The sequence below is a fragment of the Polyergus mexicanus genome, unplaced genomic scaffold (assembly GCF_030449975.1).
Source record: "Polyergus mexicanus isolate NDT 795.1 unplaced genomic scaffold, iyPolMexi1.0 SCAF_8, whole genome shotgun sequence".
Lineage (NCBI taxonomy): Eukaryota > Metazoa > Arthropoda > Insecta > Hymenoptera > Formicidae > Polyergus > Polyergus mexicanus.
The window spans coordinates 9,134,294-9,142,476 of NW_027223328.1; positions in this window are offsets into that span (position 1 = coordinate 9,134,294).

Here is an 8,183-nt window from a genome sequence, read left to right on the forward strand (position 1 = left end):
AAATAAATATTTCATCTTCCAAAAATTTGGAGAAATAAATATTTTTTATTTTTTGTAATTGCAATTTTTCAGTCGCTCTTCTCTCTCTTATTTACTTGAATCTTAAAATATTATTAACGCGCAATATGCCTCTTTCGTCCAACAATTACCGGAAGGAGAGATGAAAAACAGGTCGAGAACTGAAATGGCATCATTTGACAGGATAACTTCTCTCTTCACAGTTGGCCGATATCGATTGCCGCTAACAAGATAACTCGATCGCCAGTAGTCAGACCGCGCCAGTAGTCAGCCACTGCCATTAGTCAGACCTAGAAGCGGTCTTCGCGTCACGGACGAGCCAATAAAGTGCCGGCCAACGGCGGGGGATTCTCACGCCTCGAGAAACGATTTTTGTAACGCGATCTGGCGTGACGGTCGATTACCTCGAGGCGCTTAGAACGAAACGCGAGAACGAATTTCAGCATAATTCAAAGAAATCGCGTGCTTAAAGAATCCACCGATCGACTCGAATTCATATAGATATTCGCCATCAGCGAGTCATATTCTGCGAAATCATCTGCTTTTTGAGCGCTATCATCTACGATATAAGAAATGACTAACAAAAACACAGACTCAATACGCGATTAAAAATTAATGATTTTATATCAAAATGTATCTCAGTAGCTGCGATCATCCTTTGTGAGAACAAAAAAATTAACGAAACAAATTTTACACAAATTAAATTTTATACATTTTTATTAAATGTTATTAGTATTATATTCTCAACAATTTATTTTTATAAGAACGCTTACTAATATTGAAAGGGAAATAAAAAATGTATTGTCACAGTTTCTTGTTTTCTTAAAAGATATCATTGATTAAATATCTAGAAAAAATTTCATCTCCCTATCTTTACGTTATCGATTAATCCGGCAATGTCCACCAACAAATTCGATTGCGGGTGAACTTACGGCCCAGCCAGACTCGTTTCGCGGATAATAAATCGATGCCGATGGATTTGCTGGCGGATTGCAGCACGAACTGGACGCTAGAGAGAAACGAGGGTAGCCGATACATATTTTATTTCGCGCTAGGTTTCCTTGACATACGGAACGATTTTCCAGATATCTAGATTTTTCGCGAAAATAATCATTTATCGAATGAGACAAAATAAAGTAAAAAAGAAGAAAGAAAATTTGAAAGAAAAAAAGGTATATTAATTCAATAAAAAGCTCTTTTATGTATTTTATAACACATAATAGCCGCTCTTTATTCATCTCTTTATCTCCTGAAATTAATTATACACACAGCTCTAACCGTGCAATCTGCGCTTCTACTCTCTATCCTGCCAATCGTGATTACAGTAGACTTCCCAGTTTTGGCATAGTTACCCGCGGCATAATCTACAACAGTATCGGATTACGCTACCGACTACGCTACCCGGCTCTGCATAGCCACGGGCAGTAATGTTTACGTTAGCATACTAATAATGACGTGGCTCCCGGACTCTCGATATTATACCAGCGCGAACGACTAGTTTAACCGGTTGTCTACTCTATTTTAGGGCGATTCCAGAAATTTGCTTCACGATAGTAATGTGTGATAAAATTACAAAAATAACGACAAAATTCATTTCATTCCGAAATACAACAGACAAAACAGTTATGATAAACAATAAAGTATAACATTTGTAATATATATATATATATATATAGACTTTACTCTGTTTTCCTTTTTCTTTCTCTCCTCCCTTGCCTCTCTTTCTCGCTATCTCCTTTCCATTAAAAAAAAAAAAAATAAATAAATAAAACTGGATTTTACCGCATACATATTTTTGTGCAACAATCATGCCATGAATGAAAAAGCAGCGCGTCGAAATATGTTGAATAGGAGGAAATAAAAAATTAAACAATTGCATAGTAATGTGGTGTAATATAAAATTTATACGGAATTAGCGAGAAAAATCAAAATGTCTAAACTAATGTATTTTACGCAATTATATTTTAATTGCTATACGGAAAGTAATATGAAAGCAGATATGAAGTTTATGCGAAAGCAGATATGATACTACACACGCGATGTTTTATGCGTATAAAATATACACGAGCGAAAGAGTAGCGTGTCCCTAGAAAACACGCTGTGAATACGCGCACAAATAGAAACACCAAAAATTCGCCGACAGGACGATCAATTTACAATATGACAAACGTTTCACAAACAATCCGGCATAAAAGAATTACACGGGCTTTACATCATTTATGGATAAACGTGAAAAATCATATGTTTTACATATTACGATGCTACATAGAGGCGGAATAATTTAAGCACGATGGCAAAATATTATAATACTTCATATAAATATAAATCTGATTGCATATAATATTTGAATTAAAACTTGATATAAACACAAAATTTTGTGCTTAGGAAATTAAATAAGAAACTAAGATGCCCTAACAAATGTGCTGATAATAGACGGGAAAAGGAAAGCCAAGAATTTTTCAAAACCGGTCAATTTGCAAAGTAAAATAAATTTCGATGCTTACATGATGTAACTACGTAACGAGAGGACGCAATTATTTAAAATACATATAAATAGATATGTGGAAGCATTTGTTACAGGAAATTGCGTAACGCAATCAATTTCGTATTTTTCGCGCTGCGAATTCGTATCGTTCGGTAGCGGGTTTTACAAAAGCGATTTGCAGTTGCGTTACGCAAGTGAAACAAAATAACGCGTTGTCAAATATCGCCACGTATCGGGATTGCAGCTGTTTTATCGATTCGCAATCCTTCCTCTCGCGAGGAAGCGCTCAGACGTGCGCAAATAGCCTCGCGTTTAACGATGAAAACATTTTGAACACACGTGGCGCGAGGGCTTCAAAAACACGATCGGCCTTTTAAAACTCGAAAACGCACGATGCACGAGGCATTTGCGCGAGAACGTTATCGCACACGAGTCGCGGAGATATAAATCGCGAAAATCACCGGTCACGTATCTAGAGTAGATTTCTACTTTCCAACGAGTTTTCGCTGATCGTCCGACATAAGAACGCGTCGAATAGACCAACGAGGAACTAAGAGCTTTTCGTTCGCGAGATAATAAATCGCGCCGTAGGTGCGCGCTCGATTTACGATTACTAAAACGAATTATGGTAGGGACGAGCCGCTCGGATGGTCGCGTAGAGGAAAAATTAACGCTTCACGGACTACAAACTCGCCGAACAAATCGCCCGCCCAAGTTTCGTGCATTATTTCAAATTATTCGACTTTGCTGCCATTAGTCTCGCCGTTAGAGCTCTCGCGAGTACCGGACTCTATTATCTCTAACGGATTACTTTCTTGTCGAAAATCCTCCTAATTAAGCATATTAATGGTGAATATATAGATAGAAAATCTGACGGTCCTTGTTCACTCGAAAACGCATCGTTCTCAACGTGATCGTGCGTCGATACGAATAAAAAGAGCATGCGTTTAGTACGATATAAACAAAATTAAATTTACACAAGGACGCGCGAAAAAAAGCACACGCAACACATATATTTGCATGCTAAATATGTATTAACTTGCTTTGATCGAATCGTTATATGCTGGTTTCATTAAATATGATGTAATTAACTGTCGAATACGTTAGCAATAATGTATGTTCACGCTCCTTACTCGATCTCGTTTACCATGCCGTTCAAGAATTAACATCATACGCGACACATATATGGTATACATTTGACCTTGCTCCGTAATACAATATAAATGAATCTAGTATTTTTATCGAAGCGAAAGAGACGACCAAATAAAAACTATACACGTTGATGGAAGCGCATATCCAGCCGCACTCTCTTAAAGCTTAGTCACGCAGAAATCTCCGGCAGCGATGGATCGATTCATGGAACGAAGTCAACTATCGAACGTAGTCTTTCCACGCCCGTCAATCGACGGATATGTATGCCCGGCAATAGCGTTGGCGTTGTCGGCGGCGTAGATTCACGATGGATACGCATAACGTGCAACGATGACGCCTAATTGCATAAATAATTCAACGGACACGAGCGAGGCAGGTAGGGTAGGTATAGTTATTGTCCGCGTATAACGAAGCGTTAGTCTGTTATCCATCGGTTATATCGTCAAGCGGGCCATCCCCTTTCCCTTTACCGAGGCGCGTGATTCTCTCTAAATTCCAAAATATCATCCGTGTTCTTCCGCGATCGCAATAATTTCGCGGAGAGCCCGATAATCCCGACGAGATCCGCTCGATGTCAATGCGACAGCTTTTCGACGCACGCAAAATCCGATGCGGAATATCCGCGGTAATATTCCATTTGAAATTATGATTTTGTAACTCTGTGCGGCACGTTCGCGCATCGATATTACGTCAATTTATAAGAGAGAAGTGTAATAAATATTGCGTATCTATTGGGAAATGTAAATAAGTCTCCATATATAATAGGAAGTATCGAATATTACGATACACATTCGATAAATAGATTTATATTTCTAATATGCTAGCGCGAAGCTTAATTTCAAATTTTTTATCTGATCAAGTCACATTTTGCACTCATTTTAGTACTCTTTTTGTTCTATTACCATCATCGCTTCTAATATATTTATATTGCTCATTCTCGATTATATATCTCTCTATCTAAAATCTTTAATTTGTAAAAGAAAAATTATTTATATTGAATCGTTGATTGTTCTCCAATATATGCAAGATCGGCGCGTTTTAGTACAATCTGCAATTCTTGGAAATCAATATGTCCGTATGCTGTCATCGTCCAACGACGAAACTGACGCACGAAGCGAAGCTATTTTCGAGTTTAGAACGGGCAGAAGTGCTTTCAAGTACTCTTGTCCACAGCAGCTGCTTATGACACTCCTTAGATACCCCCTGATGAAATCTCAACGATAGAACGTCGCAGCAGACGTTCAATGTTGGTTTAAGCTTCCTCATGCGGAGATTATATCGTCATAAGTTATTAACTCATAAATAAGGAAATAATGTCCGACACAGAGATATATTATTTATTAATATTTAAGAATGACTTTTTCAGGATTAAAAAAAAATTAGTTTATATATTTATATTAAATAATGATATATCATAAATATATAAAATATATATAACAAAATTGTATATAATGGTAATAATATAATATATCGAACAAAATATATATGAACATTAGGAGTAGAATATATCTGATGTCTATATGCATGAATATTAATTTGGCAATATTTAGTTACTTATTATAAAATTCCATTTATCAATACCGCGATCATTTCCATAAAAAAAAAAAAAAAAAAAAAAAAATTAAATTTCACATTAATCCTACGCGAATAATGTATGACTAATAACAAGTCGAATAATTATTAAGCCATTTTAAAACATTCAAGTATTATTATTTCGTGCTATAGTATACGGTGCGATATAAAAAATAGCATATATATGTTGTACATTATACAATAAATAATATGATTTTTTTATAATGAAGACAATTTTATTTTATCTTTTCCGAATTAAACTTGCATCTCGTAATGTTTATCGTACTTGGATATATCTATATTACGAGTATTCCTCACCTTTAATATTTCGGCTATTATAAGTTATTTCACTTGGTCCACCTGTCACATTGTCATATCGTGACGCGTCACATTGCTCACGTGCTTGTTATATACTGCACGTGTTCCCAGATACGGGACAGGTTATGTACTTCAGTCCATTTAGTCCAGCGTACCTCGCAACTTCAATTGTTTGATACGCTCCAGCTCAAAATGATTAATCGTGTCATTCGCGTTGCAACGCGGACAATTAAGCCGATAGCGCACCGGTTAATGTACCTGACATAAAGCTTTACACCAATTCTAAATAAAGCGAAAATAATGTTGCATGTACAAGTTGCGTGGTAATTTGTAAATATTATCTGCGCTGCGCTCTGGGGACATAATAGGCCGCGCTTTTGATTACTCCTTTGTAGCATAATTATTTGTAGCCACTGTCCGCTATTGATTTATGTCACGTAACAATTACTGTTTTAAGATATAAATATTAAATGATCAAAATATCAGAATTTCTCGACACTCGAGATAACAATTTAAATCCGAAATAGCCAGAATGTATATAAAATGACTTTTCGCGAGCAACATACACACGTGGATCATCACTAATATTTTATTAATCTACAAAAACATTATTTATAAAAAGAAGAAAACATATCAGTGTTTCTCAATTAATTCTTAAAATCTTGAAGGATGGGTGTTCTCTATCGGAATTTTAAAAAGTCTAAATAGTACTTAAAAAAAAAAAAAAAAAAAAAAAAAAAAAAAAAAAAAAAAAAGTGTACATTAAATATATGATTTTTTTTTAGATATTTGAAGAGGAATATTTATAATCATCTATTAGAGATTTTGCGGTATAAGATAAGTAATCACATTTTCTGGAAAAAGTAAAAAAACTAAAGTAAAGTTAAAGCGTTAACATTGCAGAGCAGCAAATCTCTATTAACCCATAGTTTTGAATAAACATTATTAAAAATTACGAGCAAGAAATTTTAAATAAAGAAGGAAGATGGAGGCACGAAAGAGCAGCGTAGAAAGAGGTAGATGCCACCTTTTAGGAAGCTTTTCCACAGGACGGTAGACCGCGCAAAGTAGAAAGAACGAACAAGAAGGTAAAGGGGGAAAAAAGTATTAAAATGGTGGCATTCTGGTGGAAAAAATAACGAACACCGGTAAAGGAAGGAGAGCAGCAAGAAAGAGATGCTTTTCCACGGCAAACACGCGCCGCGTCCGACTCTCAGTCCCGCATTTCCAACTACATAAGTGCATCCTAGAGCGCAATCGTGAAAGCGCGGCTAATCGTGAGTGGAAACTCCCAACATTCGGCCCGACATATGCATTGAGTACGTTTGCCTCTTTCCGTACAGAGATAACTATCGAACATAACGTTTCCCTTTTAGCGAGATAAACTTCTCGTAAATCGAATGCACGGCCCGTAACTCGCGCGCGCTTAACACATTAATCTACTGAAAATAATTGGCACTTGAATCAAGTCGAGGACCAATAAAGGCCCGGGATTTTGGAGTGTCACTTAAGTAAATGCGATTACGTTGAAAACGCCGCCTACGTCGGATTAATTTTGGGAATGATCTAATTTAAGCTAAAGGGCACATCCGGTACCTGAAGACTCTCTATAAACGTATTTCATGTGTAAGTGTGTGCGTGTGCGCGCGCGCGTGTGTGTATGTGAAATTATCGACAAAAAAGAATCTAAAAATAGGAAAGAAGATTTAAAAACGATTTCTAAATGAAAAAAGGTCAAATGTTGAAATTTTGATAAAAGATCGTGTGTATACCAGTGTTTGCGCGTACCTGTGTGTTTCTTGAGTGTTATTAAAGAAATTTGATCGTTGAATATAAATGTAGCGTTAACTCATTCAACTATACATAAAACGGATCTTATAAAATATGGATTTATTTAATCCTATGCTCCATTATAAATCACGGCGACGCTCTCACAAAGCTGATCGAGAGACACAGAGCCGGATGAGGTCCATGCGGTTTCGCGAATTCAAGCAATTCGTAGAAGCGGAACTGTCGGAGAAATCTCCGAGATGCACGGATGTGTCCGCGCTACGCCCGAGCGAGTTCGTCGATTTTCCCGCCGGTTATTCTCCGGTTAGCTTCTAGCGCAGCCTCCATCTTCGCAAAGCGGTCCTTCGGCGAACGAAAGTGCCCTTTACCGCGGAAACGGGAAAATGCTTCGATTCTCATTTGGAATTTGGTAAAATGAAACCTGAACAAATGCGTTTCGTCGCTGTAATCCCGTTACTTCGAAATCTATTGTACATCGAGACAATATTGCGAAATACTAAGCTTAATATTGCAAGATACTTTTCGAAAGTTTCGAAAGTTTTCGTTCTGTTTAATTCTATTCAGTCGTTACACGCGAACAAAAAAAGACAGAGCGGAACCGCATCAGAAAACAAAGGGCAAGATCGATAATCGAACAGGGAGTAAAACTACGTTAAACTGTTCTCCGCAAAATTTCATGGGATTTGCAAGTCACTGATGTCAAAACGGCTATCAACTTTTATCATCGTTGATTCGTGCGCGCATTCACATCCAGACACGGTACATTACACTCGTTTACTCACGCTGGTAGTCGTTGCATTTTCGAAAGTGGATCGAACTTTTTCTCGCACAATATTTGAATGTGCAA